This window comes from Schistocerca americana, chromosome 6 (assembly GCF_021461395.2).
Source record: "Schistocerca americana isolate TAMUIC-IGC-003095 chromosome 6, iqSchAmer2.1, whole genome shotgun sequence".
Taxonomy (NCBI): domain Eukaryota; kingdom Metazoa; phylum Arthropoda; class Insecta; order Orthoptera; family Acrididae; genus Schistocerca; species Schistocerca americana.
Genome location: NC_060124.1, coordinates 357,476,393 through 357,494,624, shown reverse-complemented (window position 1 = coordinate 357,494,624; position 18,232 = coordinate 357,476,393). Strand labels below are relative to the sequence as shown.

Sequence of the window (18,232 nt, the reverse complement as noted above, 5' to 3'; positions counted from 1 at the left end):
TGTGGATAATATCGGAAGTTCACTGAGGCTTTTTGCCGATGATGCTGTGGTATATCGAGAGGTTGTAACAGTGGAAAATTGTAGTGAAATGCAGGAGGATCTGCAGCGAATTGACGCATGGTGCAGGGAATGGCAATTGAATCTCAATGTAGACAAGTGTAATGTGCTACGAATACACAGAAAGAAAGATCCTTTATCATTTAGCTACAATATAGCAAGTCAGCAGCTGGAAGCGGTTAATTCCATAAATTATCTGGGAGTACGCATTAGGAGTGATTAAAATGGAATGATCATATAAAGTTGATCGTCGGTAAAGCCGATGCCAGACTGAGGTTCATTGGAAGAATCCTAAGGAAATGCAATCCGAAAACAAAGGGAGTAGGTTACAGTACGCTTGTTCGCCCACTGCTTGAATACTGCTCAGCAGTGTGGGATCCGTACCAGATAGGGTTGATAGAAGAGATAGAGAAGATCCAAGGGAGAGCAGCGCGCTTCGTTACAGGATCATTTAGTAATCGTGAAAGCGTTACGGAGATGACAAATAAACTCCAGTGAAAGACTCTGCAGGAGAGACGCTCAGTAGCTCGGTACAGGCTTTTGTTGAAGTTTCGGGAACATACCTTCACCGAGGAGTCAAGCAGTATATTGCTCCCTCCTACGTATATCTCGCGAAGAGACCATGAGGATAAAGTCGGGGAGATTAGAGCCCACACAGAGGCATACCGACAATCCTTCTTTCCACGAACAATACGAGACTGGAATAGAAGGGAGAACCGATAGAGGTATTAAAGGTACCCTCCACCACACACCTTCGGGTGGCTTGCGGAGTATGGATGTAGATGGGTGGTGGTCATAATGTTCTGGCTCATCAGTGTACTTTGCACACTTCATTTCTTAATATCTAACAACCCTAACAACGGGATCACGTCCACTACTCCTCATCCATGTAGTCCAAATGGCATATGCAGGACTTGGCTAGAATTGAATGTTACAGAAATGGGAGCTCCAGTGCCCAGGCGTCTTGATGAAATAGAATTTTTGATGCAGGGTCGTACGAAGCATGAACCATTGATGTCAGCGTACTGCACGGACAGCGTTTGGCGCTGCAGAAAGAATGTAGAACGGTAATCAGAGAGTCGTAGAGTCGAGACCCCATGCGAAAACTTTTCTTTTCGTTTCAATTTTTACCTTACTGACACTGAAAATAAACGCAAATATGAACTAGGTAACCTGCTCTTATACAGCCCAACATGTTATAACCCTTTTTGGAAAATTACTGTCAACAGTCTATGTATGCCTAGAAGAGTACTGACTCTTTTGGACCGAGAATTACAAAAGTCATGGGTTACTACGTGGTAAAAGATAGAAATGCCGCCATGACTTCGTCAAAAACTGGCACATTTACAATATATAAATTTTTTTTACCGTCCTGATGAAGCCCTATGTGCAGGAGAACAAATTTCTTCAGTTAATAAACTGTATAGGATGTCGGGGATTTATACAACAGATATTTTTAAGATATTAAGAAATGTAGTGCGCAAAGTACACTGATGAGCCAGAACATTATGACCACCACCCATATACATCCATACTCCACAAGCCACCCGAAGGTGTGTGGCGGAGGGTACCTTGAATGTTCCTTTGCGCTCGATATTACGACTGTCCTGTTATGCATCTCAGTAAGGGTTTTAGCAGGAAATGGCAGAGAATAATATTGTAGATTTTATTTCAGCATCGCTCTGCTAAGATTGACTTGCACCATGACTGCAAAACGACACCGAAATTGTCGCCACGGCGAAGAAAAACTGTATAATTTACTGTGAAGAAACTGACAACCAAAGACATACTGTTTCTCTTTGCACTCTGCGGGTTGTTAAATTTCACAGACAATCATTTCTAGAAACGGTTGAAAATTATTTAATGAGTCAGAAGTCCGTAACCGAAACGTCTGGGCGGAGGGGAGGAGGGTGGTGGTGACAAGCGCCGTCTCGTCACGTCCTCTTGCGGAAGCTTATGCACCACAGTATCGTGCCTGCAGTAGTAACTAAACGTGTTGTTGACTTACGTAATCTCAATAGTGATCATACTTTTCTGTTGGCCTGCATCTCCGCTACGGCGTACTAAAATAGCGAGATTTCTACAGAAACTGCGTGGCGTTGTGAGATCATTGACACCATAAAACGTGCTACGAAAAAAAATTCCGAATTTAAGAAGTTTCCGAAATCATGGAGTTAATTGATACTCGCAACAGCTTTCTCCTGAAAGGACTACTGATCAGCTTAATATGGGGATTGCATCCCTCTACCGTACGTCAGCAACTACATAGCTTTAAATAAGTCAAACATCTATCACACCTAGTAAGAGTTAACATCTAGCCTTTTATTTAACTTACGACTGGGTGATGAAACGGGAATTGGTACGTGATAAGCGCCAGCGAGGTTTTAGATAATAGACGGTTGGGAGTTGCGGAAATTTTATCAACATTTATTGCACCTTAGGAGAGAAACTCCGCAATGCTGAATGTATGGCTTCCGGATGTTCAAACTTCACGGGCTGGACGGAAACTGCCAACTCTGGTTTGGCGTCTAGTAACCTTTTCCAAGAACCGCCTGATCAAGGGAGTTGTCGGCGTAACGGTACATAATGCGACTCACTTGTCAGCCCAACTTGGTACTCGAACGTACAATGCTTGTGAAATTCTACGAGTGTCAAAATTCAACCTTTTCAAGATTTAAACGATCGTGCGATAGTTAGGCTGCGCACTTCCCACAGTACCTTCACCTTGCTCCGGAGCTAGAGGGATGTGTATACCGTTCCATACCTAAAGAAGGTTGTATACCTGGAAGAATCCTGGAGATACTAAAAGGTACCAGATAGATTATATAATGATAAGACAGAGGTTTAGGAACCAGGTTTTAAATTGTAAGACATTTCCTGGGGCAGATGTGGATTCTGACCACAATCTATTGGTTATGAACTGCAGATTGAAACTGAAGAAACTGCAAAAAGGTGGGAATTTAAGCAGATGGGACCTGGATAAACTGAAAGAACCAGAGGTTGTAGAGAGTTTGAGGGAGAGCATAAGGGAACAATTGACAGGAATGGGGGAAAGAAATACAGTAGAAGAAGAATGGGCAGCTCTGAGGGATGAAGTAGTGAAGGCAGCAGACGATCAAGTAGGTAAAAAGACGAGGGCTAGTAGAAATCCTTGGGTAACAGAAGAAATATTGAATTTAATTGATGAAAGGAGAAAATATAAAAACGCAGTAAATGAAGCAGGCAAAAAGGAATACAAACGTCTCAAAAATGAGATCGACAGGAAGTGCAAAATGGCTAAGCAGGGATGGCTAGAGGACAAATGTAAGGATGTAGAGGCTTGTCTCACTAGGGGTAAGATAGATACTGCCTACAGGAAAATTAAAGAGACTTTTGGAGAGAAGAGAACCACTTGTGTGAATATCAAGAGCTCAGATGGCAACCCAGTTCTAAGCAAAGAAGGGAAGGCAGAAAGGTGGAAGGAGTATATAGAGGGTTTATACAAGGGCGATGTACTTGAGGACAATATTATGGAAATGGAAGAGGATGTAGATGAAGACGAAATGGGAGATAAGATACTGCGTGAAGAGTTTGACAGAGCACTGAAAGACCTGAGTCGAAACAAGGCCCCGGGAGTAGACAACATTCCATTAGAACTACTGATGGCCTCGGGAGAGCCAGTCCTGACAAAACTCTACCATCTGGTGAGCAAGATGTATGAGACTGGCGAAATACCCTCAGACTTCAAGAAGAATATAATAATTCCAATCCCAAAGAAAGCAGGTGTTGACAGATGTGAAAATTACCGAACTATCAGTTTAATAAGTCACAGCTGCAAAATACTAACGCGAATTCTTTACAGACGAATGGAAAAACTGGTAGAAGCCGACCTCGGGGAAGATCAGTTTGGATTCCGTAGAAATGTTGGAACACGTGAGGCAATACTGACCTTACGACTTATCTTAGAAGCTAGATTAAGGAAAGGCAAACCTACGTTTCTAGCATTTGTAGACTTAGAGAAAGCTTTTGACAATGTTAACTGGAATACTCTCTTTCAAATTCTGAAGGTGGCAGGGGTAAAATACAGGGAGCGAAAGGCTATTTACAATTTGTACAGAAACCAGGTGGCAGTTATAAGAGTCGAGGGACATGAAAGAGAAGCAGTGGTTGGGAAGGGTGTGAGGCAGGGTTGTAGCCTCTCCCCGATGTTATTCAATCTGTATATTGAGCAAGCAGTAAAGGAAACAAAAGAAAAATTCGGAGTAGGTATTAAAATTCATGGAGAAGAAGTAAAAACTTTGAGGTTCGCCGATGACATTGTAATTCTGTCAGAGACAGCAAAGGACTTGGAAGAGCAGTTGAACGGAATGGACAGTGTCTTGAAAGGAGGATATAAGATGAACATCAACAAAAGTAAAACGAGGATAATGGAATGTAGTCAAATTAAGTCGGGTGATGCTGAGGGAATTAGATTAGGAAATGAGACACTTAAAGTAGCAAAGGAGTTTTGCTATTTAGGGAGTGAAATAACCGATGATGGTCGAAGTAGAGAGGATATAAAATGTAGACTGGCAATGGCAAGGAAAGCGTTTCTCAAGAAGAGAAATTTGTTAACATCGAGTATAGATTTAAGTGTCAGGAAGTCGTTTCTGAAAGTACTTGTATGAAGTGTAGCCATGTATGGAAGTGAAACATGGACGATAACTAGTTTGGACAAGAAGAGAATAGAAGCTTTCGAAATGTGGTGCTACAGAAGAATGCTGAAGATGAGGTGGGTAGATCACGTAACTAATGAGGAGGTATTGAATAGGACTGGGGAGAAGAGAAGTTTGTGGCACAACTGGACTAGAAGAAGGGATCGGTTGGTAGGACATGTTTTGAGGCATCAAGGGATCACAAATTTAGCATTGGAGGGCAGCGCGGAGGGTAAAAATCGTAGAAGGAGACCAAGAGATGAATACACTAAGCAGATTCAGAAGGATGTAGGTTGCAGTAGGTACTGGGAGATGAAGAAGCTTGCACAGGATAGAGTAGCATGGAGAGCTGCATCAAACCAGTCTCAGGACTGAAGACCACAACAACAACAACAACCTAAACCCTTCGTGACAGACCGAGCTGGGAGCCAGGTGTGACTTAGTGGTACTCATGTTTGTGGTTGCTAGATCAGGAAAGTTGAAAGACCACATGCATTCATGCATCTAATGCAGCGACGCTTCCTAAGCTAAGAATTATGGATATAAGATCATCTTACTGTTATTGAAATGGGCCTAGAGAAAGGTGCTTGGGTGGAGGTAGGACGAGAACTCAAGTAACAATTATTTGCACAAAAAAATTATTTCAATAAACCAGCGCTGCGCACAGTAACAAAATAACAAAGATTACCCTAGGGGATTTCGGCTCTACTAAAATTTTAGGACTCACTCCAAATCCTCGAAAGACTTTCAGTCCCTCTAGCCTCCTGTATCCACCTACCATCCTCCTCTAGGGTCCTGTATCAACTTATTAATTTCAACACCATCCTCAGCGATCTTGAACACCCTCTGAATATCGTACACTTCCCCCACACTTGACACTGAGCGCCTGTCGTTTCACCCTTGATTGTTATATCCACTACTCTGCTCAAATGGCTCTGAGCACTATGGGACTTAACATCTATGGTCATCAGTCTCCTAGAACTTAGAACTACTTAAACCTAACTAACCTAAGGACAGCACACAACACCCAGTCATCACGAGGCAGAGAAAATCCTTAACCCCGCCGGGAATCGAATCCGGGAACCCGGGCGTGGGAAGCGAGAACGCTACCGCACGACCACGAGCTGCGGAGTACTACTCTGCCGTGCTGTTCCAGTCACGATACTTCACGGGAAGAACAACAGTACGTAAGCCTTCGTGTGTGCTCGTATCTCTCTAATTTTATCTTCATGGCAATTTCGCGAGATTTACGTAGGAGGAAGCAATATATTGGTTGACTCTTCTAGGAACGTAACACTCTCTGTACCTACACAGTAAACCACCCCAGGACGCCGAACAGCTCTCTTGTAACGTCTGCCACTGGAGTTAGATGAGCGTTTCTGTGACGCTTTAGCGCTTGCTAAATGTACCTGCAACAAAACGATCTGCTATTCTTTGACTCTTATTTGTTCTGACTCTTCTGGTACGGATTCCAGATTGGGTTATAGGTCAAACGACGACTTTTTAAGCTACCACCTCTTATGGGGACTACACTTTCCGAGGATTCTCCCACAGAATCTCAATCTAGCATCTGACTTACGTCCAGTTAATTTTGTGTGGTCAATCCACTTTAAAACAGTCCGTATGCATCCTTCCATTGACTGTTTCTAGCGAGTGTTCTAAAGCTATGTAGTCATACAATAATGGATTTTTATACCTTTCTATATGCAGTACCCTATCCCGCTTTTTATCCCTTGTTCAATTTTACCCATGTATCATTGCCTTGTTGCCTAAAAACATCAAATTTTGACACGTGCTTCAGAGTTACTTAACCTATCGCCGTACAACAACTCGGTCATATTGTATTATATCATTAAAAGGAGCATTGTAAGCCCTCGGACCTATCAGTCCAGGTTTTCTATATCGTCGCTGATAACATCAGTTTATTTGCCTGTACACCGTCGGCACCTGCTTCCAGACCTCCGGCGTTGCCCTCGACGCAGTAGTGGTTGGCGTTCCTATCGTGCGGCTGTCCGGCGGTGAACAGTGTGAGTACTGTGTTTGTTCTTGACTTGTGGGACGTCCCACAAGTCTGCACAACAAGTTACAGCTTCATAACCTGAAGATGGGATCCCGAAACCGATAGTGGTTTGAACAAATATTGGTAAAATTGATGCGGATCCCTCTAAATTAAATAGCATCGCTTTATGTTAAGGGTCAACTGCCAATCCGTGCACCAAGCATCGATCATCTTCCGATCTTCATGCATTTTCCAAGAATATACTATCGTTGCACCTTCTCTTTATATAACAGCAAGAGTGGCTCTATGCACTATGGGACTTAACGTCTGAGGTCATCAGTCCCCTGCACTTAGAACTACGTAAACCTAACTAACCTAAGGACATCACGCACATCCATGCCCGAGGCAGGATTCGAACCTGCGACCGTAGCAGCAGCGCGGTTCCGGACTGAAGCGCCTAGAACCGCTCGGCCACAGCAGCCGTCAACTGCAAGAGTATCATCCGTAAGAAGTCTCGTGCAACTCTTATATACGTATTTTATAAAGTACTCTTCCTATAACATTCCATTGGAGTACGCCCGAAGTTACTTTTTCGTCTGAGGGTACCACTCCGATAAGAGTGTCATACCGTGGTCTATTTGTCAGGATGTCTTCAATTGCGTCACAAGGCTGCACCGATATGTACACTTGTATTTTGTCGAACTGTAGCGAACACCGTCTGGAAGTCAAAGAATATGGCATAAATCTGGGCGCCGATACCTCCTTGATTTCGTGGATGAACAGAGCGAGTCTGGTTTCACACGGTCATTGTTTCCGAATTCCTTGTTGATTCCTACAAACGGCCGAGCGGGATTAGCCGAGCGGTCTAAGGCGCTACAGTCATGGGCTGTGCGGCTGGTCCCGGCAGAGGTTCAAGTCCTCCCTCGGGCATGGGTGTGTGTTTGTCCTTAGGATAATTTAGGTTAAGTAGTGTGGAAGCTTAGGGACTAATGACCTTAGCAGTAATGTCTCATAAGATTTCACACTCATTTGAACATTTTTTTTCCTACAAACGAGAAACCTTAAATGCACAGCCGACTTTTCATGGCAGTTTTTAAAATGTGTTCATATCTTACACTTCTATATTTTGTTACCTCTCAGGGCTGTAGAACGGCAGTGTACTACTGCCAGCACACCCTTCGCCCTGACGGGCGGGAGAGTAAAATGATAGTAAAGGGAAAAACAACTGAAAAGTGGATTGTTACACCTTTTTTTTTTTTTTTAAATGTACTCCCTCTGTCTGGAGGTGACAAGGAAAACGCCACAGTTGCCCTGTGTCAGCTAGTGAGTCATCGTCAGCAAGCAACGAGAAAGGAAGCTGAGCGCCATTATGCACGCAGAGTGGAAGTGCGACGCGGGGCAGCCTAGCTCCCAGGCGCGGCGCTCATCTATTATTCAGACGCCATCCGCGAGCAGATACGTCCGCCAGTAATGCGTGAGAACTCGAGCCCTGCGCCCTTATCTGCGAACCAAATAACTAAACCACCACTCCGGCACAAACCGGTCCATCCCCCGCCGTGGTGCGCCAACATTTCCTCGCAGACCGAGCAAATGGAGTCCTCCCAGACAGGGGGGCGGCCTTCTGTTTGCGCCCCGTGATCCAATTCCGGCGACGCTGCAGCCGTGTCTCCCATTTAGCGCAAGCGGGCATGTCCCTGCCGTCTCTGTTACCAGATGCCGCCAGAGGCTCAGGGGAATCTGAATAGTGTTAACGGTACACTCCGCAGCTGGGAGCTATTCAACTGTGAAGCTTTCAGTTACAATGTAGTTTCCCAGCAGCCACCAAAGTGTAAACATCGCGTACACTCGCAGGAATGTTCACCAAAGAGCCAGTTTACGAATCCAGTGGTGTTCCGTATAGTCTATGCAAGGTTATTTAAGGTGTTAATGTTAAATAAACTGGGCAGAGAAAAGTCGCGGGAAACGTTATCCCATTTGAAGATGTCGAAAGTTTTATTACGAATTATTATTGTTATTATTATCAGCCTGGCGAAAATTTTATCATCAAAAATTATTATTATGGCAACAGACGTAGGGAAATGTGTAAAGCTGACAATATAATCGTTATCTGTATTTTTTCTCTAAAAATTGCTTGGATACCTAGTGAAACTTTATTATCGCTATCATAAAATCTGATATGTAGCCATACAACTTGTATTATGAAAACCCTTATTCCGACGTGTCAGTATTCAAACATTTACTGGAGTTTCCCACTATCTGACATGTCGGTATTATGATACAGGAAAAAGAAAAAAAAAAAAAAAAAACACAGAAGTTAATCGCTCATCCTATATATCATGAAAATTGGATCCTCTTTTATCTGATTTCATTTTAGAAATGTTCTCTAACATTTTCTAACAATTATACTGTAATGCTCCTGCACGCAACAGACAACTTATCTCGTATTGCCGCTACAACTGCTTGAATATTCTGCATCAAGCAACGTGCTAAAAGAATTCAAAAGAAATACTGCGGTCCATGCGGAATGCAATGCATGGTTATAACTATTCATTGAACTACTCTCCTTTTTATTTCTTTACAGAAATTAAATGATCAGGTAGGATTTAGTCAACAAATCTTCAGCGGTGTAAAAAAATGAAAGGAACGAATAAAAATTTTTAATCTACTGCATTCTCAAAAGTGACACTTCACACACTGGCAAACTTTAAAAAAATAGTTCAAATGGCTCTGAGCACTATGGGACTTAACATCTTTGGTCATCAGTCCCCTAGAACTTAGAACTACTTAAACCTAACAACCTAAGGACATCACACACATCCATGCCCGAGGCAGGATTCGAACCTGCAACCGTAGTGGTCGCGCCTAGAACCGCTCGGCCAACCCGGCCGGCGGCAAACTTAACTCATACCCGTATTTTCCTAGGACAATTTGGTTAGCAAAATCTTTAATTATTCCACAAAGTCTTCAATCACAATCGCCCTCCAGTGCGCAAGCAAGCAAGAACTACGCGTAGCAAAATCCTCGATTAACACAAAAATCTGCTCTGGCGCCACTAGCACGGTCAGGGCAGGCTGCGACCTCTCCTGACGCGCTGTTTCTCTCCACGCCAGGCTGCTTCCGATTACTCTCAACAACTGTTCGCTCGCTTCCACGCGCGATAATAATATCTCAGACTCAGAATTTATGTACGCACCCAACCGCAGAATCAATAGCCAAGTTACGAAATATATATACAGGGTGAGTCACCTAACGTTACCGCTGGATATATTTCGTAAACCACATCAAATACTGACGAATCGATTCCACAGACCGAACGTGAGGAGAGGGGCTAGTGTAATTGGTTAATATAAACCATAAAAAATACACGGAAGTATGTTTTTAACACAAACCTACGTTTTTTTAAATGGAACACCATTAGTTTTGTTAGCACATCTGAACATATAAACAAATACGTAATCAGTGCCGTTTGTTGCATTGTAAAATGTTAATTACATCCGGAGATATTGTAACCTAAAGTTGACGCTTGAGTACCACTCCTCCGCTGTTCGATCGTGTGTATCGGAGAGCACCGAATTACGTAGGGATCCAAAGGGAACGGTGATGGACCTTAGGTACAGAAGAGACTGGAACAGCACATAACGTCCACATGCTAACACCTTTTTATTGGTCTTTTTCACTGACGCACATGTACATTACCATGAGGGGTGAGGTACACGTACACACGTGGTTTCCGTTTTCAATTACGGAGTGGAATAGAGTGTGTCCCGACATGTCAGGCCAATAGACGTTCAATGTGGTGGCCATCATTTGCTGCACACAATTGCAATCTCTGGCGTAATGAATGTCGTACACGCCGCAGTACATCTGGTGTAATGTCGCCTCAGGCTGCCACAATACGTTGTTTCATATCCTCTGGGGTTGTAGGCACATCACGGTACACATTCTCCTTTAACGTACCCGACAGAAAGAAGTCCAGAGGTGTAAGATCGGGAGAACGGGCTGGCCAATTCATGCGTCCTCCACGTCCTATGAAACTCCCGTCGAACGTTCATATATATATATATATATATATATATATATATATATATATATATATATATATATATATATATATATATATGAACGTCCAACTTTCAATGTTTCTAGCAGTCTGTTACTGTTACGGTAGGAGCGTGAGGGGGGCGGGGGGGAGTGGAACGCCCTGGCGGTTTGGAGGTTTTACTGTACGTAGTTACAACTTATCATTTATTAGTAAACATGGTACGATCATATTACACTTGGTGGTGAGAGTGATTTAACAAACATCAATAACGACCCAATTTAAAAGGCATTTGCATTTGGCTAGATTATCCAATAAGTTAAACAGTCTTTGATCTTGCTAATCACAAAAAACGTTTATCACATATTTCACCATACCTTTAAGAACACACCAAAACATATACAATGAAACGCATGTGAAATTATTTCACAAATATTAAACGCTCCACACAGTCCTAATGCAAGAATGGCAACAGTCGAACTGCTACCAAAACAAACACTGGACCCATCAAATTATAAACTTTGAATGATAGTTCTCTCATACACATGGCAACATTTCTACAATATACTCTCGCATATATATGGTAACATCTGTACAGCATTCTACGCACTACCAGCGCAGAAAACCTTTGAGAAACAACAAATGAGGACTCCTACCATAACTGAAGAAACATCAGATTTGTTAACATCACTTAAATATATACACAATGAGCGAAATAGATGTCAAACTTAATATTAATTAAAATAGGGGACGGACGCGGAAAACTCTTGTCATTTTAGACAGATCTCGCTTGGCTCGATACAATTACAATAACAGATGTATTTCAACAAGACACTAATTTTCTTCAGAGGAGAACACTACCGCGACGCAATACTTGACGCAGGAAGACACCAATAACAAGGACAACGCCGTAACAGACGACAAGAGAACTTAAAACAATGTCGCTCTATCCTGACGAACGACACTGCATGCCAAGCAACGTCACTCAAAACTGAACAACACGCTGACTGGCATACAACGTCACTTAAACGCTGTTAACCCACACACCAGGTACGCACCACATTGCTGTACCAGCATGCAGCAGTAAAGAGGAAAACAAAGTAGCCTCTTACGGAAGAGATGCTCGGTGAACCACGACAAACAGACTATGACTTCACTCCGGCCATCACTGGCGTGGTGGCTACTCGTTCTCTTGCAACCAGAGCCGCGAACCATTCTAATATGGTCCCGTCGCTTCCGCATCTACCCGAACGTGAGAAGCATAGCATGAATCGGCGTTCGCGCGGTTCCAGACTGTAGCGCCTAGAACCTCGTCAATAACTTCTACCGGCATAGGAGGTCTGGAAGCAAATAAACTGACGTTATCAGCGATAATATAGAAAAGCTGGACTGATAGGTCCGAGCGCTTACAAGTTCCTTTTAAGGACATAATAGAATATAACCGAGTCTGTCTGAAGGTACCTCTCCGATAAGAGTGCCATACCGTGGTCAGTTTGTCAGGATGTCTTCAACTAAGTCACAACGTACCGTTCAGCGGTCGAAGAGACCAGCCCTGTGCAGTCTGCATGACAGTGTGGTGTGTGAGATAGCGCGCCTTGCAGGTCTGTTAAGTGTGGTTGCTTGCATCGCCTCTTGCACAACGTAACTCCATCTGCTGTTATAGTTGACCACAGTCGATCACCTCCTCTCTTTCGAGCAGCTGGCCTACGGTTCGGAACGAACCCCAAGCACTTGGAACAATACTGTGGGCAATACCGAGCACCTGGGCTGCGCTCGTCACTCTTCGTCCTTCTTCCATTTTCCCGATGATTCTTCTCCGCGTGAAGTCGGCCAAATATTGTTTCCTGACCAGATTGTAATGAAGAACACCACCACAGTGCACCGAAACTGCTCGCTGATTGACTGACACTGGCTTTTCCTGTTGATTCACCTGCGTCCCGTCGCGGGGCCAGTCTCATATACTGATGTAATCACACTGACCTCACGCCATGTGATCTCTGTGTAATGTCTCTTGCAGCGGTCTCTCCGCAATATTTTCAGAAATTTTATAAATTATATAACTCGGTACATATCTCGAAATATCTCTTCTTATCTTACCGATTATCAATGCAAAGTAGTTTCAAGCCCAATTATTCCTTGGAGCGTCCATTTACTCCATGGAATAGCTTCTCTGCTATCTATGTTTTCTCTTATGAAAAGAATGAAGGGAATTCTTGCCGATTAGTCCTGAAAGAAGGAGGATGTATATGTATGTATTGTTAAGCTAGTCGCCATCTTGATGAGATTCTGTATGAGAAGGAATTTAATACATGAACTAAAGTAAGTGTGTTCGCGTATTATTTATTATTGACAGTGTCTGCTTACTACGCTATGTTGCACTGGATCAGCGGGGAACGTCTGATTTACACTGGACGAACCTGCCGTTTTGTATGCTCAAGATATCCAGTTACTTCAAATAAATAGGCTAACACGGTCCTACCAGCAGATCTCCGGTCTTCCACATGTGATCACCGAAAGTTAATAATTATTACAAATGTTTCCATGAGATCGACTGACAATTTTCGTCGCACCGAGACTTCGAAATTGCTTCACTGCCTTATGGAATTTAAGTTAAGCTCAATTTAATCAGGATAGAACAGTATTGAACTGTGTTAATGTGATAAGCCTGCTTTGTGAATGAAAATTCCCTTAACATACGCATGTTTTTACTATCCTGATCAGTGAAGCTAAATCAGGCCGGTGTGAGAGAGGTTTTTAAATTTTAGATCCCACAAAAAAAATATTAAATCTGACTTTCTGTCGACGACTGGGAGACCTCTGGCAACATGCTTCTGCACTTTCATCCATTCCCACAGAGCAGTTAACATGTTATTTCACTTAATCTATCGAGTCCTTAAGTTTTTCAGAGCAGTGTAGATTAATGATGTTTCGCTGCAGTAGCCTCTACTCCCACACGCTTTCCCAACGAAACTTCAGCTGGCTCCTCCCAAGACAATGACATCGTTCCAGTACTTACCCGCCCTGTCAGCTCTATTTTCCCTCCATCAGACCCCACACCAGCGATGCTCACACCTACCTCTTCGTATTACCCTAAACACTCCTTACTTTTCATACTATGGCCAAGCTCACATCCCAGTCCCCTACTCCATTCCGTCTCACACCACCCACCCACATACGTACCCTTATCTCCACGCTACAGCCCAGATCTCTTCAGGTGTAGCGCTCTATTTCAAGGTTTTACCACCTTTTTTCACCATATTTTATTTTAATACGAACAAATTCTGCAGTATTATTTACAATACTGTCAACGAAAGTTATTTCATTAACGTCACAAAACTTACCTGTTCTTTTCACCGTTTTTAATTATTTTCATTCACGTATTTCGAAAACGTAAGTTGAAGAGTGCGGCGTTTGTGTCGATGACACACCTTTTACCGTCTATAAGGGCCGAGAAAGGTCAAACAACAATAAAGAAACAAACTGCAGCAAACGCGTCCGGCCGTTTCTTACCCAACAGTGGAGTGCGTCCTCGGTCTCTAGCAGCATGGCGCGAGGCGCTGCGGTGATTGCATGCCGCCCCTCTCACCAGCCCTGTAACACAAAACCGGAGATTCTTGGTATTACTTTTAAACCAAAGCGAGAGACGTACGTTCACTAATGAACTATGCGTGACACGACACAACACACACATACACACACAGGACGTGGATAAAATATGGAAACATAAGAAAACCTACCACACAACACCATGCCTATTACGGTGTAGGAAAACGCATTGGCGTCCAAAACATCTTTCAGTCGTTTCGGAATGGATAAATACAAGTTCCGTATGTATGTGGCTGCCGGCTTTCTCAGCATATTACAGATATGAAATCTTATTGCGTTATCAGCCGAGTGGCGTCGTCGTCTTGTCGTGACGTTTCAATGCATTCCGTATCCGCCATCATCAGGCAAAGTCAAGCTGATGGATACGGAACCCATTGAAATGGAGCGACAAGACGAAGGTTTTCAAGGGAATCGTGTGCCATTCTTCCTGCAAAATAGTAGTGAGTTCAGATAACGATGATGAAGGATAGGGATCATGCACTATTGCCTCCAAAGTAGATAACAGAGAGTCAATAAAATTGAGATCCAATGACTGAGGTGGCCAGGGGCGATGCTACAATTCATCCTCGCGCTCACAAACCAGTCCTGGATGATACGAGCTTCGTAAACGGGGACCCTGTCCCCTTGGAATACTGCAACACACCTGGACAACGGACGCTGTAGCATGGGATGACCAAAATGGTCACATAATCCTTAGCAGTAATGTGACCTTGCAGAGAAACAATGGGGCCCATGGAATACCACGATATAGCTGCCAAATCATCACCTAACACCCGCCATGTTTCATTCTTGGAATGTAAACTCGGCCAGAAGCTGGAAATATTATGAAACAAGATGCATCCGACCAAATCACATTCTTACACTGTTCCATACTCATTGAGTCTTAGATCTGAGGATAAACTTATATCCTAATTTCCAGTTAAAGGAAATATCCGTACGAGCATTCTGAAATATGTTTGCTTCAAAGTTTGTGTGGTACTTTGGCTTAAAATTCTCCCGTTTCAAAACAAGGTTTCAAACATTTCTTCGTACTTTATCAACGGAAAGAAAGTAGGCAGTTCTGAAATTACAAGTTGTGAAGCCGAATAGGAAAAATTAGAGGCCTTGCAATCAACATACCACGAATTTCAAAACGTATTTTTACGAGACAGATATACACAGGCTGCTAAAAAAAAAGTGTCGAATGCTTTGAGAGGTGGTAGCACTCATCGAAACAAGAAAAACAAATCCAATAAACATGGGTCTGGAAATACATACTTTCTGTGATAGACACGTGTTTACAGGAGATGTTCAACGTGGCGTCCATTCATGACAATGCACCCTTCTGCCCTCCGGCGTAAGGAATGACGCACCCTTCGAAGTATGCCCGGTTGTTGTTGTACCCGCTGGCACGCATTAAAGACGCTCCCTGTAATGCCCGCACCTCGTTGATTGCCGTGACGTAGACGAATTCCTTCAAGTGTCCCCATAACCAAAAGTCTAGGCGACTGAGGTCTGGGGAACGAGCAGCCCCCCCCCCCCCCCCCACCATCTCCGACCAACTGCCGGCATGCATTGAAGACGCGACCTTGTAGTGTCTTCACCTCGTTTATTGGTGTGGAGTGTCCCCGTAAGCAAAAGTCTAAGGGATTGAGGTTTCCCAGCTCCCTCCCCTCCCCCGATCAGCCAGCGGTCCTGAAATGTCTGCATCAGATATACGCGCAAATTGTAACGAAATTGTGCGCCGTCATGCATGAACCACATTTGTATTCGTTGCTGCAGTAGCACAGCCTCGAGCAAGGTAGGCAATTCATTAATGAGATGGTCCAGATAATGAGCCCCAATTAACTTTTGTGGTAACATGTATGGCCTTCGTAATTTATCGCCAAGTACGCCTGCCCATACGTTTATTGAGAACTGGTGTTGATGCCATCTTTTCTGAATTACTTTTGGATTTACATCTGCCCAGACATGCGGGTTATGTAAATTCACAACACCACCTTTTTTGAACCCTACCTCATCGGTAAATAAAGTCTTGGATGTGACCAGTGGATCTGCAACAGTTATTGACAGAACAGCCGTCTGCCATGATGATCGTGTGGCATTAGGGTCTGAACGCGCTGTAGATGACATGGATACAGAAATTGTTCATTAAGCACCCCCCCTCCCCCCCCATAAAAGAGTGAGACACGCCTTCTGCTGCCGCTACTAATCGTCGCATACTGGTTCCAGGGGCAGGGGTTTCTTCCATCGAAAATAGCACATGCTTCTCCATGTCAGGCGCGCGGACTGTGTTAGTCATCCGAGGTGCAAGGGTATCTGAGTCCCTCCGACCCTGGAAAACTCTGCCGAACAACTTATGAGAGGGCACTCTGCGCTGTGGATATTTTTCAGCGTAGAGGGCACGGGCTAACAGGCTACGTCCATTTGCCAAGCCATAGCAGAATACCATATCCGCCATTTGACATGTCGAGTGGTAGTCTACCATTGCTAGCAGGTGGTGGAAGAGAGAAAATGTAAGTGTAGTACACCATCTGTATGTACAAACAGTGCAATAACACCAAACACAAAAGTGAATCCGCTTTTGGAATAAGGTAAAACACCATGATGCGTACCCAAGGTGACAGTACTGTACAATAAGGCATGCAAACACGACGAAAACTAACGTAGCCTGCATCACAACTTGAACCACACAATTAACTTCAGACCACCTAATGGTAGGTACAGTACCGTGAGTAAGACATCATAATACCCTGCCGACATATTAGACGCAGCGCCAATGCGACCGTGCTAATGGTTCAAATGGCTCTAAGCACTATGGGACTTAACACCTGAGGTCATCAGTCCCCTAGACCTTAGAACTACTTAAACCTAACTAACCTAAGGACATCACACACATGCATACCCGAGGCAGGATTCGAACCTGCGACCGTAGCAACAGCGCGGTTCCGGACTGAAGCGCCTAGAACCGCTCGGCCACAGGGGCCGGCGACTGTGCTAATATCCGCAACGTAACGTCGCGCAGCCCTTCCCATAAGCACGTGTTTATCTCGGGAACTATGCGTTTCCGGACCCATGTTTATTGGACTTATTTTTCTTGTTTCGATGAGTACTACCATCTCCCAAAGTATTCGACAACCTTACAGTGGCCCTTGTCATTCAGCTGGTAATATTTAGACAAAAATAAGTACTCTCGAGTGACGAGTATCATTCAGTTGGCAATGTTTAGACAAAAATAAGTACTCTCGATTAGAATGTCATTTGCAAGTGCATGGTAACGATGTTGCTCCCTATCTCCAGCACTGATTTAGTCTCGAAAAATGTTTTGGTAATTTTTTCCTTGTAATTTTAAAACAACATTACGTGTGGATCGAAATACACTCCTGGAAATGGAAAAAAGAACACATTGACACCGGTGTGTCAGACCCACCATTCTTGCTCCGGACACTGCGAGAGGGCTGTACAAGCAATGATCACACGCACGGCACAGCGGACACACCAGGAACCGCGGTGTTGGCCGTCGAATGGCGCTAGCTGCGCAGCATTTGTGCACCGCCGCCGTCAGTGTCAGCCAGTTTGCCGTGGCATACGGAGCTCCATCGCAGTCTTTAACACTGGTAGCCTGCCGCGACAGCGTGGACGTGAACCGTATGTGCAGTTGACGGACTTTGAGCGAGGGCGTATAGTGGGCATGCAGGAGGCCGGGTGGACGTACCGCCGAATTGCTCAACACGTGGGGCGTGAGGTCTCCACAGTACATCGATGTTGTCGTCAGTGGTCGGCGGAAGGTGCACGTGCCCGTCGACCTGGGACCGGACCGCAGCGACGCACGGATGCACGCCAAGACCGTAGGATCCTACGCAGTGCCGTAGGGGACCG

At 44.2% G+C, this 18,232-nt stretch overlaps 1 protein-coding gene across 1 annotated transcript in view; it reads right to left on the bottom strand.

The window, feature by feature from the left end:
- Positions 1-18,232, bottom strand: part of LOC124619319 (protein turtle-like) — a 906,568-nt gene that overhangs the window by 486,284 nt on the left and 402,052 nt on the right. The window contains exon 3 of the mRNA XM_047145628.1: positions 14,279-14,359. The gene's annotated coding sequence lies outside the window, so the exon portion shown is untranslated. The remainder of the gene's footprint in view (positions 1-14,278; positions 14,360-18,232) is intronic.